General features: G+C 46.9%; 1 protein-coding gene across 1 annotated transcript in view; it reads left to right on the top strand.

Moving 5' to 3' along the window:
* The window catches only part of LOC124716855 (ras-related protein Rab-32-like), a 355,100-nt gene that overhangs the window by 233,329 nt on the left and 98,006 nt on the right, over positions 1 to 23,765 (top strand). The window lies entirely within an intron of this gene.

Below are 23,765 nucleotides of genomic sequence, written 5' to 3'. Positions count from 1 at the left end.
CATAGTATAGTATAGTTCGCAAACTTAAGTTCAGGGGGGAGCGCGCAGTTTATGAAGTAAAGCCACCACGGCCGCATTAACCCTTTCGCTGCTACAGAGACGTGCTCCCCGCATTCCGCGATGTGCGCGATTTTGTCATCACTGCACTGCTCGCCTGTGCAGACACATGGTGTTTCGACTGCATTGACACACTTATCATTCGATTTCACAAAAACTATTTGGCCCAAAAATTTGATTTTTACACATCTTCTTGACTGATACCTTCCCCCCCAAAATGACTTAATTTTGTTTCGATGTTCAACGCAGTTATTGTGCAGCATTAAATGTAGTAAACCATTGCACGAAATTTTGAAGAGTTTGCAGAGGTAATAGTCCACAGTGTATACTTTCCGTGTGGTCGATTTTAGTTGGCACTAGAAATTTCAAAAAATTACAGTCAAACGAATAAAATTCGTGAAGTAAGACACTTCGATGTTTTTAAATAAAGAAAATATTAAGCATCTAACAAGAACTGAACCCAGAATCGTTTGCATAGTAGCCAAACACCTTAACCATTACGCTAACACAGCTTGTCATTTAATAGAGTTCCTGGAGTACTTTAAAGAAGCAAGCAAACTAACGACAAACACTGTTGGTATGTCTATGAATTACTCACGTTTCGTCTAAGTACAATAGGAAATAAACAATTACCACTGTTCTTTATTGCGAAAAAGCGGTTAGTGAGAATGAATTTCCTTGCTATCGCCTGAATTAGGAGGCTTATTGCTTGTTTGGTTTAATTAATTAATAGAATATGAAACAGTTGGTATAAAGAATGCTTTTTCCAAACTTTCTTTTATACAAGTCTGCTATCAAGACACTGCTTTTGTCCAGTTACTTTATTTATGGCTGAACGTTTCTAAAACTGAACACGCTTGTCCGTGCTCTGCACTGTAGTGGAGCTCTGGCAACGTCATTCTCTGTTCGTTGGCTGACTGCGTTTTGTGATGTCAGATGCGCAGAACGAACCTAAACTCGGCCGCCGTCGTAAATGACGCGCACTTTCGTCGGTTATGACTGACCAGTCTACACAAACGCTGCTGTCGGTCGTTAAGTGAAGGCCGTCGGCCACTGCGTTGCCCGTGGTCAGAGGTAATGCCTGTAGTCTGGTGTTCTCGGCACACTCTTGACACTGCATCTCGTGGAATATTTAATTTGCTAACGATTTCCGAAATGGAATATTCCACGCGTCTAGCTCCATCTACCATTCCGCACTCAAAATCTGTTAATTGCCGCCGTGCGGCCATATTCACATAGCATTGTTACCAATTAAAAATAAGGATTTCAAACAGCACGAGCACATGCTACTTGATACATGAAAGCAACCATATAAACAATGAAAGCCGTTGTTGCTTCATCGTTCTGATTAACATGAGACACTTTTCGCCCACCACAGAAAACTACCTGAAATTATCCGACTCTTTCCATGCACGAGGTCTGCTCAAAAAATTCCGGAACATTCGTAATTCCCCACCAATGGGGTGTTGGAGCGAAATGCACTTGGCATCCGTGCACTGAGTTTAATGTGTAACTGCCGGAAGTTTCATTGTTGTATGTCTGTTAGTCATTGTTCAGTGCAGTATTGAGTAGAATGTCGTGTCACACAGTTTGCGAATTTCGAGATGGCAGAGTTAGAGGAGCAACGCGTCTACATTAAATTCAGCGTTAAACGTGGGGAAATCTTTGCAGGCACACACCGTATGATGGGTGGGAGAGTGGGTGGATGGTCGGTTGGGGTCGAACAGTGAGGTCATCGCTCTCACGGGATTAGGGAACAGTGGAAAAGGCAGTGTCCTTTCAAAGGAACCATCACGGCATTTGCCTGAAGCGATTTAAAAAAATCACGAAAAACCTAAATCAGGATGGCCGGACGCGAGATTGAACCGTCGTCCTCCAGAATGAGAGTCCAGTGTGCCAACCACTGCCCCACCCACGGCGGCTCATCTCCCGTATCGGCAGCCCAGGTCTGGGCTTCCAATTGCCCTTCCCTGAACTGGAGTCCTTGCCTTTACCACTTATACTTGAGGTCCATTCACGTACACCTCCATGGTGTACACCTGGGCCACGGCTTCGCCTGGACCTTTCAGATGGCCCTAAGGACTCAGTTCACCCCGCGGCTCTCCGCTGTCACTTCCTCTCGATTCTTGACTAGTATAGAGGCCATGAAGTGGTTTACACCGATGGCTGATGCTCACATCGGCTTCGCGTTTGTCCATGGACGACATATTGAACAGCATTCCTTGGCAGATGGCTTCAGTGTCTTCACTGCCCAGCTGGTGGCTATATCTCGTGCTCTTGAGCACATCCGTTCACGCCCTGGAGAGACGGTTCTTCTGTGCACTGACTCCTCGAGCAGCCTACAAGCTCTCGACCAGTGCTACCTCGTCATCCTTTGATAGCGACCATCCAGGAGTCCCTCTGTGCCCTGGAACGGTCCGGTCGTTCAGTGTTGTTTCTCTGGACCCCAGGTCACGTAGGAATCCCAGGCAACGAACTTGACGACAGGCTACGCGGAAACCGCTTATGGAGGGTGGCTTCTCTGCAACTAACCTGTTTTCACTACTACGCCGGAAGGTTTCGCGGCTTTGGGAGACGAAATGGCGTAACCTCAGCACGCATCACAAACTGGGTGCCATTAAGGAGACTACGAATGTGTGGCAGTCCTCCATGCCGGTCTCTCGCAGGGACTCTGTGGTTCTCTGACGGATCCGCATTGGCCACGCTTGGGTGATACACGGCTACCTCCTGCGCCATGATGACCCACCTCAGTGTAGGTGCGGGCCCCGGCTGACAGTGGCCCATATCTTGGTGACCTGCCCTGCGACGGACTCTTCAGTTACCGGACTCGTTGTCATTAATTTTAGCTGACAACGCCTCATCGGCTAATTTAGTTTTCAGTTTTATATGCGACGGTGGGTTTTATCATTCTATATAAGTTTTTGCGCATGTTGTTTGTTCCTTTGTGTTCTCCACTCTAATGCTTTTAGGGTGGATGTTTTAATGTGTCTCGTGGTCGGCCAACCACGGTCATCTGCACTCTTGTTTTTCATGCCTCGGTCATGGATGTGTGTGATGTCCTCAGGTTAGTTAGGCTTAAGTAGTTCTATGTCTAGGGGTCTGATGACCTCAGATGTTAAGTCCCATAGTGCTTAGAGCCATTTGAACCATTTCTATATGGTTTTCTTTTCCTGTTTTTGTTCAAATGGTTCAAATGGCTCTGAGCACTATGGGACTTAACTGCTGTGGTCATCAGTCCCCTAGAACTTAGAACTACTTAAGCCTAACTAACCTGAGGACGTCACACATATCCGAGGCAGGAAAAACAAGAGTTCAGATGACCGTGGTTGGCCGACCATGAGACACAGGCTTCGAACCTGCGACCGTAGCGGTCGCGCGGTTCCAGACTTTAGCGCCTAGAACCGCTCGGCCAACCAGGCCGGCCCTGTTTTTGTCCATAGTAGTGTTGGTTGTCCTTCTGTCGTTCTTCTGGTTCTTCTTTTCTCTTGTTATTGTGCTGTGTCCTCTTTTCTTCTTTCCGTTGTGTAATTATTTTACCAGGAACAAGGGACCGATGACCTCGAAGTTTGCTCCCTTCCCCCCCCCCCCTCTTTTAAACAAACACAACAAACAAACAACCTACCTCTCTGACCTAGTTCCGCCTCAGCCACCTGTCTGAGAGTATCAGACCAACGTGGTTGAGTACACGTTTGCAGAATACACCGACATGATCCTTCTGAATGGCGAAGCTCACGGTAACGGTATGGCTGCTCGTCGCCTTTATCGAGTTCGTTCTCCACAACGTCCGACTCCATCGCGTACCCTTTTCGCAATAATTACGCGACGGTTTCGAGAAAGGAGTACCTTCACGTCAGCTGGCGTGATTGTGGTATTCCAAGGAGACGCCGCACAGTTGGAAGAGGGTGTGCTGCATCACGTTGAAGACAACCCTTAAACGAGTGCACGAGGAATTTCTTTGGCTATTAATGAGTGGGACTGTAAAACAAGTGATGTACTGGGTCATGCCTAACCAGTTATTTGTAAAAGTAGTCCCGTTACCACCATGTTTCCAAAATGTTGCAACACAGAAGCGGTACGTTTCCAGACATTGTTCCCAACGCAAAATAATATACACTCACTCCCCTCCACACGTTCTAGAAGTTTGTAATGGGAGTTTCGGAATAACCTGTGTAGTTAGAGGTATCATACTGACACTCGTGAATATTTCTTTTACATATGTAAGAATGACTTCGTGGATGTGTGGCATAGTCTGCTAGCAGATGTTCTGCTGGGAAGAGGTTACGGGAGAGCACGCAGAAGATTCAGAATTTGCAAGATCCTCTGATGCAGATGACGTAGCTACTATTGCTTACTGTTTCAAACACTACTACAGTAATTGATGTTGGTCTGGGTGAAACAGTGCCAGGTGAACCAATGGGCGAAACTTCTACTACAGATGCAGCAAATGGGGCAGAATATTCGGCTGTATTTGAAGAAACATTTCCTCAAAGTCACGGAGCTGGCTCTGATGCTAATTGGCTGCAAATATGGATTTATATGCGTGGTATGAAGTTGGTTGTGGTCCCCAGTCTCTTGGGAAATATCACCCTCCTGAAGTCATGTTGACAATGCCAGTCATGCTGCTGATTTGAAACTTCCTGGCAGATTAAAACTGTGTGCCAGACCAAGACTCGAACTCGGGACCTTTGCCTTTTGACGGCAAGTGCTCTACCATCTGAGCTACCCAAGCACGACTCACGCCACGTCCTCACAGCTTTACTTCTTCCAGTACCTAGTCTCCTACCTTCCAAGGTAGGTCCCGAGTTCGAGTCTCGGTCCGGCACACAGTTTTAATCTGCCAGGAAGTTTTGTATCAGTGCACACTTCGCTGCAGAGTGAAAATATCATTCTGGAAACATCCCCCAGGCTGTGGCTAAGCCATGTCTCCGCAGTATCCTTTCTTTCAGGAGTGCTAGTTCTGCAAGTTTCGCAGGAGAGCTTCTGTAAAGTTTGGAAGGTAGGAGACGAGGTACTGGAAGAAGTAAAGCTGTGAGGACGGGGCGTGAGTCTTGCTTGGGTAGCTCATACGGTAGAGCACTTGCCCGCGAAAGGCAAAGGTCCCGAGTTCGAGTCTAGGTCTGCTACAGTCTTAATCTGCCAGGAAGTTTGATATCACCGCACACCCCCTGCAGAGTGAAAATCTCATTATGCTGCTGATTTGTTTAAACTTTCTCAGCACAGATTTCGTGCTCCTAATGCATTGGTGCAAATATTTATCATTGTCACGTTGAATTTACACACATAATAAACTGTGAAAGTTTTTTATTACTATTCCCGAAAGAGCACATACTGATACGTATTTCATTATTAAGTTAAATAAAGCATCGTAACTTAGAGTTAAGCAAAACAACGATTCTACTTGTACAGTAAGGCAGACGTTCTAGAGTTCATTGTTATTTGTATAGGTCTAATAGACCACTACTCCTTTGGGTTACGAATGCAAAATATATTTACAGTATTAAATTTGATCTATGTTTGACAGAGCCCAGTCGTTGTATTTGTTAACTGATGTCCACAGAAGTGGCAAAAGTTACGGGATACACAGATGACTGTAGTATCGCGTACATAAGGCATAGAAGGGCAGTGCATTAGCACAGCTGTCACTTGTACTCAAATGACTCATGGGAAAAGGTTTCCGACGTGATTACGGCCGCACGACGGGAGTTGACAGACTTTGAAAGCGGAACAGTAGTTGAAGCTAGATGCATGCTGCATTCCATTTCGGAAATCGTCAGGGAATTCAGTATTACGCGGTCCACAGTGTCAAGAGCGTGCCGAGAATAGAGAATTTCAGGGATTACCTCTCACCAAGAACACTGCAGTGGCCGACGGCCTTCACTTAACAACCGAGAGCAGCGGCGTTTGCGTAAAGTTGTCAGTGCTAACAGACAGGCAACACTGCGTGAAATAGCCGCAGAAACCAATGTGGGACGTATGGCGCACTTGTCCATGTGCGACAAAATCTGGCGTTAATGGGCTATGGCAGCAAACGATCGATGCGAGTGCCTTTGCTAAAAGCACGATATCGTGTGCAATCCCTCTCTTGGGCTCGTCAACATAACGGATGGACCGTAGACGATTGGAAAACCGTGGCCTGGTCAGATGTATCCCGATTGCAGTCGGTAAGAGCTGATGGTAGCATTCGAGTGTGGCGCTGACGACAGAAAGCCATGGACCCGATTTGTCAATAAGACACTGCGCAAGCTGGTGGTGGCTTCATAATGGTGTAGGCTATGTTTACTTGGGATGGGGTGGGGGGTTTATGGCCAACTGAACAAATCACTGACAGGAAAACGTTACGTTTGGCTACTTAGAGACCATTTGCAGCCACTCATAGACTGCAGTACTGACCCTACGACTTATCTTAGAAGATAAAGGAAAGGCAAACCTACGTTTCTAGCATTTGTAGACTTAGAGAAAGCTTGTGACAATGTTGACTGGAATACTCTCTTTGAAATTATGAAGGCGGCAGGGGTAAACTACAGGGAGCGAAAGACTATTTACAATTTATACAGAAACCAGATGGCAGTTATAAGAGTGGAGGGGCATGAATGGGAAGCACTGGTTGGGAAGGGAGTGAGGTAGGGTTGTAGCCTCTCCCCGATGTTATTGAATCTGTGTATTGAGCAAGCAGTAAAGGAAACAAAAGAAAAATTCGGAGTAGGTATTAAAATCCATGGAGAATAAATAAAAACTTTGAGGTTCGCCGATGATATTGTAATTCTGTCAGAGACAGCAAAGGACTTGGAAGACCAGTTGAACGGAATGGACAGTGTCTTGAAATGAGGATATAAGATGAACACCAACAAAAGCAAAACAAGGATAATGGAATGTAGTCGAATTAAGTCGGGTGATACTGAGGGAATTAGATTAGGAAATGAGACACTTAAAGTAGTAAAGGAGTTTTGCTATTTGGGGAGCAAAATAACTGATGATGGTCGAAGTAGAGGGGATATAAAATGTAGACTGGCAATGGCAAGGAAAGCGTTTCTGAAGAAGAGAAATTTGTTAACATCGAGTATAGATTTAAGTGTCAGGAAGTCGTTTCTGAAAGTATTTGTATGGAGTGAAGCCATGTATGGAAGTGAAACATGGACTATAAATAGTTTAGACTAGAAGAGAATAGAAGTTTTAGAAATGTGGTGCTACAGAAGAATGCTGAAGATTAGATGTGTAGATCACATAACTAATGAGGAGGTATTCTATAGAATTGGGGAGTAAAGGAGTTTGTGGCACAACTTGACTAGAAGAAGGGATCGGTTGGTAGGACACATTGTGAAGCATCAAGGGATCAGCAGTTTATTATTGGAAAGCAGCGTGGAGGGTAAAAATCGTAGAGGGAGACCAAGAGATGAATACACTAAGCAGATTGAGAAGGATGTAGGTTGTAGTAGGTACTCGGAGATGAAGCACCTTGCACAGGATAGAGTACCATGGAGAGCTGCATCAAACCTGTCTCAGGACTGAAGACCACGACAACATAGACTTCATGTTCTCAAACAACAGTGCCGTGTCACTGAGCCACAACTGTTCACTACTAGATTATTAAATATGTCACATATGCACTGAGGTGACATCGGGGCTGTCATTTGTACTCAGGTGATTCATGTGAAAAGGTTTCCGACGTGATTATGGCCACACAATAGGAATTAACACACTTTGAACGCGGGATGGTAGTTGGAGCTAGGTGCATTGGACATTCCATTTCGGAAATCGTCAGGGAATCCAATATTCCGAGATCCACACTGACAAGAGTGTGCCGAGAATACCACATTTCAGGCATCACCTCTCACCAAGGACAACGCAGCCACTTGACGACCTATTGCAGCGGTTTCTTCTTAGACTTGTCAGTGCTAACAGACAAGCAACACTGCGTGGAATAACCTTGGAAATCATTCTGGGATGTACGATGAACGTAAGAACCTTCAACATCGCAGCGCATCAGATAGGCCGGTGTGAGGTGCAGGTTACACCATTAAGTAGTGGTTTAGACTTTGTACATATGTACTGTTTGTTTTTTCCCCTTTTTTTCCCTATAAATGTATAGCTATGGTGTTCTTTTAATCATTGACAAAGGTCTTCTTAGGCACTTGTGGGTTTTATTGTTCTGAAGATGGTGTAGTTATCTACGCCGAAACCTAGGTTAACACTAAATGCCTTTTTCGCAATCGAGGCGGGTTTCTAGTTATTTAATGTACGATGAACGTTTCGGTTAGGATAGCGCGGCGAAATCTGGTGTTGATGGACTATGGCTGCATGCCAACGAGGCGAGTGCTTTTGCTAACAGTGCAACATCGCCTGCAGCCCCTCCATTGGGCCCGTGACCATATCGGTTGGACCCTAGGCGGCAGGAAAACCGTGGCGTCATCACATGCATCCCCATTTCACTTGGTAGCAGCTCTTCTGAAGAGCACGTTGCAAGGCATCCCAGATATGGTCACTAATGTTCATGTGTGGCCAGCGGAAGTGTTTAAACTCAGAAGATTCTTCCTGGAGCCACGCTGTAGCAATTCTGGATGTGTGGGATGTCGCACTGTCCTGATCGAGTTGCCCAAGTCTGTCGGAATGCATAATGGACGTGGATGGATGCAGGTGATCATACAGGATGCTTACGTACGTCTTACCTGTCAGAGTCGTATATTGACGTGTCAGGGGTCCCACATCACTCCACCTGCACGCGACCCACACCATTACAGAGCCTCTACCAGCTTGAACAGTCATCTGATGACATGCAGGGTCCTTGGATTCGTGAGGTTGTCTCCACACCCGTACACGACCTTCTGCTCGATACAATTTGAATCGAGAATCGTCCGCCCACGCAACACCTTTTCAGTCAATCACAAAGTACAATGCCGGTGTTGACGGACCCAGGCGAGGCGTAAACCTTTGTGTCGTGCAGTCATCAAGGGTACACGAGTGGGCCTTCGGCTCCGAAAGCCCATATCGATGATTCGTTGAATTATTCGCACGCTGACTCTTGTTCATGGCCCAGCATTGAAAGCTGCAGCAATTGGCGGAAGGGTGCAGATCCCACAAAGCGAAGAATCCAAGCTGTAAACAAGACACTGTGCAAGCTGACGGTGGCTCCACAATAGTGTGGGCCGTGTTTACATGGAATGGACTGGGTCCTCTGGTCCAACTGAACCAAGCATTGACCGGAAATGGTTGTGTCCGGTTACTTGGAGACCAATTGAAGCCATTCACGCACTTCGTTCCCAAACAACAACGGAATATTTATTGATGACAATGCGCCATGTCACCGGACCAAAATTGTTCACTATTGGTTTGAAGAACATTCTGGACAATTACAGCGAATGATTTGGCCACCCAAATTGGGCGACATGAATCTCACGAACATATATGGGACATAATCGAGATGTCAACCCGTGCACAAAATCCTGCATCGGCAACACATTCGCAATTGGGTTGTATGTGTCTGCCCTGCTGCCCCCCGGAGTCCGCTTCCGTCGCCTGCTTCGACAATTGGATTTTGCCCTCCCTACCACCTTCAGAGAGGGTGAGAGCCCGACACCACCTTGGCTCCAGGCTCCGGTTCATATTTATCTCGACCTCAGCTCACTCCCGACGGAGGGTACTCCGGCTGCAGTGTATTGCTCACGGTTTGTCGAACTTCGTGCTCGACTTGCCGGTCACACCTTTATTTACACCGATGGCTCCAAAACTGACGATGGTGTCGGCTGTGCCTTTGTCGTCGGGGCCGCCACCTATAAATACCGGCTCCTCGACCAATGTTCCAGCTTTACGGCCGAGCTTTTTGCTCTCCATCAGGCCGTTCAGTATGCCCGCCGCCACCGCCATTCATCGTATGTACTCTGCTCTGACTCACTCAGTGCTCTTCAGAGACTTGGAGCTCCCTATCCGGTCCATCCCTTGGTGCAACAGATCCAGCAGTCCCTCCATTCTTTCGCTGATAATGGTTCTCCTGTCAGCTTTCTGTGGTTTCCCGGACATGTAGGAGTGCCTGGGAATGAGGCTGCTGCTGCTGCTGCCAAGGCTGCAGTCCTCCTGCCTCGGCCAGCCTCCCATTGTGTCCCGTCATCTGACGTTCATGGGGTTGTTTGTAAGAGGCTTGTGTCGTTGTGGTGGGATGCTTGGTCATCCCTCCAAGGAAACAAGCTCCGGGCAGTAAAACCGCTCCCAACTGCTTGGACAACCTCCTCCCGACCATCTCGGCGAGAAGAGGTCCTTCTGACCAGGTTGCGGATTGGGCATTGCCGGTTTAGCCACCGCTACCTGCTCTCCGGTGACCCAGCCCCGCAGTGCCCTTGTGGTCAAGCATTAACAGTGCGCCATGTTTTATTGTCGTGTCCCCGCTTTAGTCAATCTCGTGTTGTCCTGTCCCTGCCATCTACCTTACCGGATATTTTAGCTGATGACGCTCGACCAGCTGCTCGTGTTATGCGTTTTATAACCTTGACTGGCTTGTCCAAAGACATCTAACTTTTTTACTTATTTGATCTGCATCTTTGTCAGGACTTTCTGGTGTCCCCCCCCCCCCCCCTGTCCCCTTGAGTTTTACTAGATTCCATGTGCTCTAACAACTGTGACTGGGCGCTAATGACCTCAGTAGTTGAGCGCCCTTAAACCCCACCAAAAAAAAAAAAAAAAAAATCGCAATTATGGACGGCTATAGAGGCAGCATGGCTCATTATTCCTGCGTGGGATCTCCAACGACTTGAGTCGATGACACGTAGAGTTGGTGCATTACGTCGGGCGAAAGGAGGTCCGACACGATATTAATAGGTATCCCAAGACTTATGTGAACTTAGTGTGGAGCGCTGGGTGACTACGAGAGGTGGGTGGCTGTTTCCGAAGGCTGTAGCCCGCAGTTCTTGCGGACCTAGACGGCAGGCCGTGGGAAGCTGTCAAGCGTTGCGTTGAGGCCTTGGCAAACGTGAACTGTTTCGCGCCGTCACGCGCTCCGCCGATAACCACAGACCGAGAGAAACGACCACCAGCCGCAACCATTGACAACCACAGGCCTCCAGATGCTCTCCCTCCCCTCTTCATCAGTTCACACCGTCGCTGCATAGCTATAAAGCAAACGGAAACACACTTGTTCATTTCGTTCACGCGTCTAAGAGATAATTCATCATGCCCAACCGTGGAACATGAGGCGCAATACCTTAAACTGTATCTGGCATCATTGTGACTCTAAGTTAGTACAATGAAGCGCCAAAAAAGCTGGTATAGACATGCGTATTCAAATACAGAGATATGTAAACAGACAGAACACGGCGCTGCAATCGCCAATGCCTATATAAGACAACAAGTGTCTGGCGCAGTTGTTAGATCGGGTACTGCTACTAGAATGGCAAGTTATCACGATTTGGGTGCGTTTGAATGTGGTGTTATAGTCGGCGATGAGGTGCCGATTTTCCCGTACGACTATTTCACGAGCCTACTGTGAATATCACGAATGCGGTAAAACGTCAGATCTTCAACATTGCTGCGGGCGGAGAAAGAGCCTGCAAGATCGGGACCAACGACGACTGAAGAGACTCGTTCAACGTGACGGAAGTGCATCCCTTCCGCAAATTGCTGCAGATTTCAATCCTGGGCCATCAACAAGTATCAGCGTGCGAATAATTCAACGAAACATCATCGATACGGGCTTTCGGAGCCGAACGCCCACTCCTATACCCTTGATGACTGCACGACACAAAGCTTTACGCCTCGCCGGGGTCCGTCAACACCGGCATTATGTTGTTGATGGCCTAAAAACATGTTGCGTGGACGGACGATTCTCGTTTCAAATTGTATCGAGCGGATGGACGTGTACAGGTATGGAAACAACCTCATTTATCCATGGACCCCGTATGTCATCAGATGACTGTTCAAGTTGGTGAAACTCTGTAACGGTGTGAGGCGCGTGCAGTTGGAGTGATATGGGACCCCTGATACGTCTAGATACGACTCTGACAGGTGACACGTATGTAAGCATCCTGTCTGATCACATGCTTCCATTCATGTCCATTGTGCATTCCGACGGACATGGGCAATTCCAACAGGACAGTGCGACATCACACACACCCAGAATTGCTACAGGGTGGCTCCACGAAGAATTTCTGAGCTTAAACACTTCCCCTGGCCACCAAACTCCCCAGATATGAACATTTCAGGGTTGCTATGCAACTTGCTGTTCAGAAGAGATGCTCACGCCCCTCGTACTCTTGAGGATTTATGGACAGCACTAGCAGGATTCATGGTGTCAGTTCTCTCCAGTACTACTTTAGACAGTAGTCGAGTCCACGCCCCGTCGTGTAGCTGCACTTCTGCTTGCTCGCGGGGGCTCTACACGATATAGGCAGGTGTACCAGTTTCTTTGGCTCTTCAGTGCATAATGTTTCTTCTTGATCGCTTTTTACTATACCCAAAATGTTGTATAATGCTTTGTTGTTAATACTGTACATAATAGGAAACAAAACTAATTTGGTTCTGTTGGGTAAATTCATTAAAAGAACAAAAATAAGAACGACAGACACATTTCCGCTTGATAGAAGGGAACGAAAAAAAAAACTAAAAAGACCTTACAAAAGAGTCCACTGCAACACTAAAGTTTTTTCTCACTGTCATTTTGCATAATGCATTGTTCATGAACCAGTTTGCCCTCCTTGTTGCTGGACACACTTACGAAGGCAGTTAACATACCCCTTAGCAAGTTGTCGACATACGGTATATTGCTGCAGTCCACAGGGACCGCGCAAGGTCTCGGGTGGAAGAGGACGATTGCAAACCGCTCCCTTTAGTGTGGTCTATGCATTCGCAATGCAGTTGAGATCTGGAGAAAACAGATACCATTCCATTTGACAGATTCTGTCCTCCGCTGGAAAGGTGTTCACTGGGTTGTGGCGATAGGGACGTGAATTCTCGTCCATTAGCGTGAATCCCCCTCCAGTATGCTCACCAAATGGAGGCACATTGTGTGCGAGGATGTCGTCCCGATACTTCACTCCAGCCATCGTCCCCTGCATTGGCACAAGATTTATCTTGCGGCTATACACGATTCCACTACAAAATTTGACTGAACTGCGGAAGGCTGGCGGTCTACGATACAGTTACTGTGGAAACGTTGTACTCGTTGCCGCCACACTCGAATATCGGTATTGTCTGGGTGGAGACTGATACTGATCTAATCAGAAAAGAAAGTTGTCTCCCACTGCTGCCCAGTCCACAACAACGAATAGTTCCATGTCCAGCGACACGACCCCTCACCGAACCCGATTTAGCGGAGTGGAGATCTTCTAGCAGTTAATCCCTGCTCATGAACTAATTGGTATCGTTTGACACCTGCAAGCGTGTAACTGTTTGGAACTCGCTGTAGACGTGTAGCATTTTGCTGACGGTTTCTGCGTGCTGTTATACGCAGATATCGGTCCTGGACACCTCTTGTCCGCCCCCGGTAGCTGAATGGTCAGCGTGACGGATTGTCAATCCTCTGGGCCCTGGTTCGATTCCCGGCTGGGTCGGAGATTTTCTCCGCTCAGGGACTGGGTGTCGTGCTGTCATCATCATCATCCTATCATCTTCATCGACTGCAGGTCGCCCAAGTGACGTCAAATTGAATCGCCGGCACCCGGCGAACGGTCTGCCCGACGGGGGGCCCTAGCCATACGATGAAAAAATAAAAACCTCATTCTTTTCCCATGGTCACTTCTGCGACGACCCTCTACTGATCCTGTCCCCACAAACTTGTTCCTTTCTAGAGACATCAAATTGACTGTCAGCGACTTTCGCTGCAACGTCCGCTGACTCATTCGCTGTCCCGTTGGGTGACCATATGGCGCCTCTGATCGTACCTCATTGTTGTCCGAACCATCCTGAAGTTAACACAACTCTTCTAAAGACACAGCCCAAGTACTGCAGTGCTCACAGAAGTCAAAGTTGCCATACACTGTGCAACTGGCCCCTCACGGTAGAAACATGGACTCTTTCCGCTGGAATTACGTTACAAACAAACCAACGTACTGATATACACTCCTGGAAATTGAAATAAGAACACCGTGAATTCATTGTCCCAGGAAGGGGAAACTTTATTGACACATTCCTGGGGTCAGATACATCACATGATCACACTGACAGAACCACAGGCACATAAACACAGGCAACAGAGCATGCACAATGTCGGCACTAGTACAGTGTATATCCACCTTTCGCAGCAATGCAGGCTGCTATTCTCCCGTGGAGACGATCGTAGAGATGCTGGATGTAGTCCTGTGGAACGGCTTGCCATGTCATTTCCACCTGGCGCCTCAGTTGGACCAGCGTTCGTGCTGGACGTGCAGACCGCGTGAGACGACGCTTCATCCAGTCCCAAACATGCTCAATGGGGGACACATCCGGAGATCTTGCTGGCCAGGGTAGTTGACTTACACCTTCTAGAGCACGTTGGGTGGCACAGGATACATGCGAACGTGCATTGTCCTGTTGGAACAGCAAGTTCCCTTGCCGGTCTAGGAATGGTAGAACGATGGGTTCGATGACGGTTTGGATGTACCGTGCACTATTCAGTGTCCCCTCGACGATCACCAATGGTGTACGGCCAGTGTAGGAGATCGCTCCCCAGACCATGATGCCGGGTGTTGGCCCTGTGTGCCTCGGTCGTATGCAGTCCTGATTGTGGCGCTCACCTGCACGGCGCCAAACACGCATACGACCATCATTGGCACCAAGGCAGAAGCGACTCTCATCGCTGAAGACGACACGTCTCCATTCGTCCCTCCATTCACGCCTGTCGCGACACCACTGGAGGCGGGCTGCACGATTTTGGGGCGTGAGCGGAAGACGGCCTAACGGTGTGCGGGACCGTAGCCCAGCTTCATGGAGACGGTTGCGAATGGTCCTCGCCGATACCCCAGGAGCAACAGTGTCCCTAATTTGCTGGGAAGTGGCGGTGCGGTCCCCTACGGCACTGCGTAGGATCCTACGGTCTTGGCGTGCATCCGTGCGTCGCTGCGGTCCGGTCCCAGGTCGACGGGCACGTGCACCTTCCGCCGACCACTGGCGACAACATCGATGTACTGTGGAGACCTCACGCCCCACGTGTTGAGCAATTCGGCGTTACGTCCACCCGGCCTCCCGCATGCCCACTATACGCCCTCGCTCAAAGTCCGTCAACTGCACATACGGTTCACGTCCACGCTGTCGCGGCATGCTACCAGTGTTAAAGACTGCGATGGAGCTCCGTATGCCACGGCAAACTGGCTGACACTGACGGCGGCGGTGCACAAATGCTGCGCAGCTAGCGCCATTCGACGGCCAACACCGCGGTTCCTGGTGTGTCCGCTGTGCCGTGCGTGTGAACATTGCTTGTACAGCCCTCTCGCAGTGTCCGGAGCAAGTATGGTGGGTCTGACACACCGGTGTCAATGTGTTCTTTTTTCCATTTCCAGGAGTGTAATAATGTATTTCTAGATCATATCGTTCGCTATTGCAGTTTCGGCAATATGCAACAATTATTTTGAACACTGTATTTTCGTAGACGTACAAGTTAACATGAGTATCTATCAGATGAGAAACAGGTAAGTTCGTCTCTCTCTCTCTCTCTCTCTCTCTCTCTCTCTCTCTCTCTCTCTCCCCCTCTCCCCCCCTCTCTCTCCCCCCTCTCTCTCCCCCCCTCTCTCTCCCCCCTCTCTCTCCCCCCCTCTCTCTCCCCCCCTCTCTCTCCCCCCCTCTCTCTCCCCCCCTCTCTCTCCCCGCCTCTCTCTCTCCCGCCTCTCTCTCTCCCCCCTCTCTCCCCCCTCTCTCCCCCCCTCTCCCCCCTCTCTCCCCCCCTCTCCCCCCCTCTCTGCCCCCCTCTCTCCCCCCCTCTCTGCCCCCTCTCTCTGCCCCCCTCTCTCTGCCCCCTCTCTCTGCCCCCCTCTCCCCCCCTCTCCCCCCCTCTCCCCCCCTCTCTCCCCCTCTCCCCCCCTCTCCCCCCCTCTCTCCCCCCTCTCCCCCCTCTCCCCCTCTCTCCCCCCTCTCTCCCCCCCTCTCTCCCCCCCTCTCTCCCCCCTCTCTCTCCCCCCTCTCTCCCCCCCTCTCTCCCCCCCTCTCTCCCCCCCCTCTCTCCCCCCCTCTCTCCCCCCCCCCTCTCTCCCCCCCTCTCTCTCCCCCTCTCTCTCTCTCTCTCTCTCTCTCTCTCTCTCCCCTTCTCTCTCTCCCCCTATCCCCCCTCTCTCTCTCCCCCCCACCCGCATTTCCACCTCAGTGGGGGTACGTCTGTAAGCACAACTGCAGAATTCGGCGTATCAAAAATTCGCGAGTGACTGGAAGATGAGATGCATCCACAATGCACGACTGTGTGGTGTGTTTTCCGGGCAGGATAAGTGATTGACCCATACTTTTTTGAAAATGAGGGAGCTGCCGTAACTGTGAACGCTGACCGTTGCCGAAACATGCTTTCTGATTGGTTTTCCCCTCTTATTGATGAAAATGACGATTTTTGGTTTCAACAAACTGCTGCGACATGTCACACATCCCGTGAAACGATTTCTCTGATGAATGAAAAGTTTCCTCAAAAAATTCTCTTTACGTGGCAACCAGGAATGGCCTGCCAGATCATGCGATCTTACGCCTTGTGGGGATTTGTGGAATCAAAAGTGTACGTGAGTAAACCAAAAACAAGAGACCAATTGAAGGATGAAATGAAAATGGTTATTAACGGTATCCCACCAGATCTTTGTAAAAGAGTCATCGAGAACTTCAATGCATTGCTCGTTGCCACAAGGTTCAGTGGTCATATTGAGCATATAGTTTTTCATACATAAAGGGGCGAAACTACTTAATGTGTTTGTAAAAAAAAAAAGATCCAACGAATTTTGTATGATCTATAGCACTTTAATATTCGTCCCTACTTTCTGGACACACTCTAGGTCCCAACATAGATATTCCCATGCCTCGCTGTGTAGCTGTAAGTTTCCCTGTTGTGTGTTCATGAAGTATCAAGGCCTCTCAACCGTAAGCGAAAACGGAGAGGATACGCTGATTATAAACTATTTATTTCATTTCTACTATCATGTTTGATCTAAAGGGTCCAAATGCTTGCCAGCCTAGTTTCATGCGTCGAAAGATTTCGGATGTTATGTTCTCTGCTGCCCTGGAAAAGACAATGCCAAAATTGAACAGGGAAGAGAAAGGAATTACAATAAATCGAAAGGCATTTAACAGTCTGTCATGTGCAGATGACATTGTACTATTCACATATCATTTTGAAGAACGGTATCGGATGTCGCTTCGGAATGTCAGGCTGTGGGACTGAACACCTTTCCAAGACAAAAGTTTGGTCTGATGGATTTACCACGGTACAAAACGCAAAACTAAAAAACCTTTTACCTGGCAATGTCAGAGAATACAACTGTCTTGGCCAGCTTATAAATACAGGGTGACACAAAATAATGGAATGTTTGAAAGCCGGCCGGTGTGGCCGTTCGGTTAAAGGCGCTTCAGTCTGGAACCGCGTGACCGCTGCGGTCGCAGGTTCGAATCCTGCCTCGGGCATGGATGTGTGTGATGTCCTTAGGTTTAATTAGTTCTAAGTTCTAGGCGACTGATGACCTCAGAAGTTAAGTCGCATAGTGCTCAGAGCCATTTGAACCAATGTTTGAAATGAGTAGTGGCAGCCATGGGCAGGAGGCAGCACTGTGGGTTCGTGACAGCGAGTAACGGACCGCCATTTCAGTAATTATGAATCACTGGAACGGACAACAGCGTGTGTTAGCCATGTTGTTGTTGTTGTTGTCGTTGTTGTTGTTGTGGTCTTCAGTCCTGACACTGGTTTGATGCAGCTCTCCGTGCTACTCTGTCCTGTGCAAGCTTCATCATCTCGCAGTACCTACTGCAGCCTACATCCTTCTGAATCTGCTTAGTGTATTCATCTCTTGGTCTCCCTCTACGATTTTTACCCTCCACGCTTCCCTCCAATGCTAAATTTGTGATACCTTGATGCCTCAGAACATGTCCTACCAACCGGTACCTTCTACTTCTCAAGTAGTGCCACAGACTCCTCCCCAATTCTATTCAATACCTCATCATTGGTTATGTGATCTACCCATCTAATCTTCAGCATTCTTCTGTAGCACCACATTTCGAAAGCTTCTATTCTCTTCTTGTCCAAACTATTTATCGTCCATGTTTCACTTCCATACATGTCTACACTCCATACAAATACTTTCAGAAACGACTTCCTGACGCTTAAATCTATACTCGATGTTAACAAATTTCTCTTCTTCAGAAACGCTTTCCTTGCCATTGCCAGTCTACATTTTATATCCTCTCTACTTCGACCATCATCAGTTATTTTGCTCCCCAAATAGCAAAAGTCCTTTACTACTTTAAGTGTCTCATTTCCTAATCTAATTCCCTCAGCATCACCCGACTTAATTTGACTACATTCCATTATCCTCGTTTTGCTTTTGTTGATGTTCATCTTATATCCTCCTTTCAAGACACTGTCCATTCCATTCAACTGCTCTTCCAAGTCCTTTGCCGTCTCTTACAGAATTACAATGTCATCGGCGAACCTCAAAGTTTTTATTTCTTCTCCATGGATTTTAATATCTACTCCGAACTCTTCTTTTGTTTCCTTTACTGCTTGCTCAATATACAGATTGAATAGCATCGGGGAGAGGTTACAACCCTGTCTCACTCCATTCCCAACCACTGCTTTCCTTTCACGTCCCTCGACTCTTATAACTGCCATCTGCTTTCTGTACAAATTGCAAATAGCCTTTCCCTCCCTGAATTTTACCCCTGCCACCTTCAGAATTTGGCGTTAGCCATAAAAAGTTTTATAAAAACAATGATAGTTTGGTAGCGCCGCTGAGGGAGTTTGACGTTTTTATAGTTTAGGACGTCATGATGCCGTTCCGTCGAAACAAGCGATAAAATGTTGGATTAATAACTTCGAAGAGACTGGATGTGCCCTCAAGAAGAAACCAACAGGACGACCAACAAGTGTGCGTTCTTTAGCGAACATTGATGTTAGACGCGAGTCTGTCTTACGGAGCCCACGGCGTTCAATTCGTAAGCAAGCAGCAGTGGTTGGAATTTCCCGGCAGTGTGTTCACAGAAAATTTAAAATTTCATCCGTACAAACTATAGATGGTGCAACAATTGAAGGACAACGATTAGCGGTTACGATTAGGATTCTGTCAACAAATGATAACAAAAATAAACAATGACGACGAATTTCTAAACAAGTTGTGGATGTCAGATGAGGCATATTTTCACCTCACAGGTAATGTGAATAAACAGAACTACCGTTTCTGGGCAAACACAAACCCTAATGACATTCATGAGCGTCCTTTACACGCTAATAGAATGACAGTATGGTATGGTGTAGTGTTTCATCACCTGGGATTATCGGACCGTATTTTCTCGCAAACGAGCAGGGAAACACAATAACTGTGAGTGCCGATCGTTACGTGGAGAACTTTCGCTACCCCTGCACTGAACAACTTTCTAAACTTTCAAGGAGACTGGTTTGAACAATACAGAGCGACATCACACATTGCACGGCAATCAATGGCATGTGTGCGAGAATTGTTTGGCAACCGTGTGATCTCACGATTCGGCAACATTCCCTGGCCCCCTATATCGTCAGTTTTATCCGTTTGTGATTTCTTTCTTGTGGGGCTACCTCAAGAGCAAAGTCTACAAGACTCGACTAAGAACCCTGGATGAGTTAAAACAGAGAATTCGGAATGCAATCACAGTATCCCAGCTGAGAAGTTGCAGTGGTAATGAGGAATCTCAACAGCGGATTTCACGAATGTATTCGTACAGGAGGAAGCCATCAAAAGGACGTAATTTTTGAAAAATGATAAATGCCATCAGTGTTTGGTAAATGGCAAAGTTGCAAGGTTTCAATTACTATGAATGAAATGTCTTTCCTTCATCACTTCTAGTTTTATTGGATTGTGGAAATGTTCCCCTTTTTCTGTGTCATCCTGTATTTGTGAAGTCGCAGCTAAATGACTCTGGTTACCACCTCCCGTCTTCTCAGTTTCCTTCATTTATCGTCAGGCAGTAGTCACATTAAACAGTAGTAAAGGGAAAGGCTGAGGTAAGCTGTTTACTTTGAAGTCAAGGTTTGCCTCGTTAAAGCAACCCACTTATGTAAGATGTGGAAGTGAACAGGCGTGGGTGCTATAATTTGAACGCCGCTGGTTTACGAGCGTAAGAAGAGTGAAATGTCGCTTTGCCTATCTGACCTAAGGGACTAAACGGTGTTCTGCACTGCTGCTTTAAATGGTACAGTCAAAGTCGAACACGTACATTTCATGAGGGCTGTGAACTATGTTGCAACTAAACTCTTTTTACGCTAACGGCACAACTGATTTATTTCGGGTAAAGTGCTACACAGGCACACGATTAATAACGAAGTTCGTGAACGTCTCGTGTGGAATCTATTGTAAAAGAGAGGTACTGAGATCTGTTCCAGAATTTAAAACAGGCTGATAACGATACAAAATTAGTATCATTGAATAAATCCCTCAAAACTAAAAGTGTTTTTGTCTAGAGCGTTTATTTGGTATGCCATAGGAATTTAATGATGCAAAGAAAAATCTTTCTTGTATATTTTATTGGTGTCTACGTATCTACTCGTACAACCACCTACATAATATCTGAAATTATGTAGTGAACGTGTTGATTGGATTAAATATGTAAGACAGGTTCTTTTACTTAACAGCTTGGGAAGATGAGTTAGAATGAAAGTTCACAGTTATACATCATTTGATATCACGTCAGATCAGGTAAGAACTTCAGGGGAAAACAGAGATGGGGAGGTAACTGTAATCTGGCTGAAACGATACGCCGTTAGGTAATTAATAAATTTATGTGACAGAATCTGTAACAATATAAATGCTGCACATATCCTCCACGAGTTATATTCACTGCATTAAGTCGTGTAAATTAATAGGCGGATCCAAATTTACTACTCTGCCTAATTTTAAGTTACTCATCCGTAAGTTCTCTCCGATTACATGTATATCTATACTAATATATAAAGACACTTTGTAGTTTGGCATTTAAATGTTCTTGAGCGATTTACTTCAGATTTTTACACGATACGATGATGTTAGCTGCATATTTTTAAAGTAGATATGGTACATAAATGTATATGAGTTTTTACTAAAATCTCGAATATTTCTTGACCAACTTACTTCAGATTTTTACACGATACAATAATAAACATTGACACACTATATATATATACAATTTTTTTTAAGCGACGTGTGCAGGTTTTCTGTGAAGACCGACTATGAGAATAGAAATGCTGTACTGTGAAAATGTGCGGTTTAGTTTTCTGTCTTGCTGTCAGTTTCAGCTACGATAACACGCCATGTAAATCACTGAACGAATTGTTTCTCATCTATGATCAGAATAGTACTACAGAATCTGAATCATTCTAAACTTTTTAATTCTACCCATTCGCATATTAAAAATGTGCGAAATATTGTCTTCGGAGCTACTATTCTCACAGATCCAGCAGGTGGAGAGGGTAATTCTCATACCTCCTGTACCAATGATCGCAACCGATTTACCCATTCATTTTAAGCGATCTCAACTGCCAATTAAGATTTCGTTTGCAGTAACAATGACAAGGCTGAATGAGAATTTTCACACTGCAGCGGAGTGTGCGCTGATATGAAACTTCCTGGCGGATTAAAACTGTGTGCCGGACCGAGACTCGAACTGGGGACCTTTGCCTTTCGCGGGCAAGTGCTCTACCAACTGGAATGGGTTGTTCTTAGCATAAGTTAGATTAAGTTAGTTTGAGTAGTGTGTAGGTCTAAGGACCGATTACCTCAGCGGTCTGGTCCGTTAGAAAGTTATACATATTTGAACATTTTTTTTCTCCAGTCGTATCGCGATTAGTATGTAAACAAGTTCACCTCAGATGTTCACCTCAGATTATGGATTCCTATGGAAGGCGGCGCCGTCAGCATATTGCAGAAGGTACGTTGCGAGTCAACTTGCAGCAGGGCGAAAGATGCGGGAGCAGGCACGCTAGATTGTGACGTACACTGTGTGATCAAAAGTATCCGGTCACCTCGCTGAAAATGACTTGGAAGTTCGTGGCGCCCTCCATTGGTAACGCAGGAATTCAATATGGTGTTGCCCCACCCTAGGCCTTGATGACGGCTTCCACTCCCTCAGGCACACGTTCAGTCAGGTGCCGGAAAGTTTCTTGGGGCATGACGGCCCATTCATCACGTAATACTGCACTGAGGAGAGGTACCGATGCCAGTCAGAAAGGCCTGGCACAAAGTCGCCGTTCCAAAACATCCCAAAGGTGTTCTGTATGCTTCAGGTCAGGGCTCTGTGCAGGACAGTCCATTACAGGGATGTTATTGTCGTGTAACCACTCCGCCACAGGCCGTACATTACGAACAGGTACTCTATCGTGTTGAAAGATGCAGTCGCCATCCCCGAATTGCTCTCCAACTGTGGGAAGCAATAAGGTGCTTAGAACATCAATGTAGGTCTGTGCTGTGATAGTGCCATGCAAAACAACAGTTGGTGCAAGCCCTCTCCATGAAAAACATGACCACATCATAACACCACCGCCTCCGAATTTTACTGTTGGCCCTGCACACACTGGCAGATGACGTTCACCGGGCATTCGCCATACCCACCCCTGCTACCGGATCGCCACATCGTGTACCGTGATTCGTCACTCCACACAACGTTTTTACGCTGTTCAATCGCCTAATATTTATGCTCCTTACACCAAGCGAGCCGTCGTTTGACATTTACCGGCGTGATATGTGGCTTATAAGCAGCCACTCGACCACGAAATCAAAGCTTTCTCACCTCCCGCCTAACTGTCATAATACTTGCAGTTTGTAATTCCTGTGCGATAGTCTGCATAGATGCCTGCCTATTACACATTACGACCCTCTTCAACTGTCGGCGGTTTCTGTCAGTCAACAGAATGCTTTTGTGTTGTACGTGTCCCTTCACGTTTCCACTTCACTATCACATTGGAAATAGTGGACACATGGATGTTTAGGAGTGTGGGAATCTCGCGTAAAGACGTACGACACGAGTGACACCCAATCACCTGACCACGTTCGAAGTCTGTGAGTTCCGCGGAGCGCCCCATACTGCTCTCTCACGATGTCTAATGACTACAGAGATCGCTGATATGGACTACCTGGCAGTAGGTGGCAGCACAGTGCACCTCATATGAAAAACCTATGTTTTTGGGGGTGTCCGGATACTTTTGATCACATAGAGTATGTACGGACAATTTTATACTGGTGGGTCCACTCTCGTGACATCTAGTGGCCAGTTCAGCATACTTTAGCATAGGGACACTTTCGATCAGATACTGTATATTCATGACTTCTTAATGAAAGAATCAGCCAAAATGTAGCGACGGCCAAAATTATCAAGAAATTGATATCACAAAAAAAGGGGGTTGCAGTCACCTGTCCCAACCTTTAAGTAGTGATGTTAATGGCAAAAACTTTCTATCGCTTCTTATTTTCTCTAAATTTCTTTTCTCCATTTTAACACATTACAGCAACAGCGTTAGCAAAGAGCGCACACGCGTTCATCGGAGTGTGACCATTACGCGCCGAGGACTCAGCACTCCATTAAAACATTCTTACACAGTTGGTTTAAACGTATCTATTGTAGAACTGCAGAAAACCTTT

This window comes from Schistocerca piceifrons, chromosome 9, assembly GCF_021461385.2.
Source record: "Schistocerca piceifrons isolate TAMUIC-IGC-003096 chromosome 9, iqSchPice1.1, whole genome shotgun sequence".
In the NCBI taxonomy this organism is placed as follows: domain Eukaryota; kingdom Metazoa; phylum Arthropoda; class Insecta; order Orthoptera; family Acrididae; genus Schistocerca; species Schistocerca piceifrons.
The sequence above is the reverse complement of the archived record's forward strand: the minus strand, read 5'-3'. Positions and strand labels throughout refer to the sequence as shown.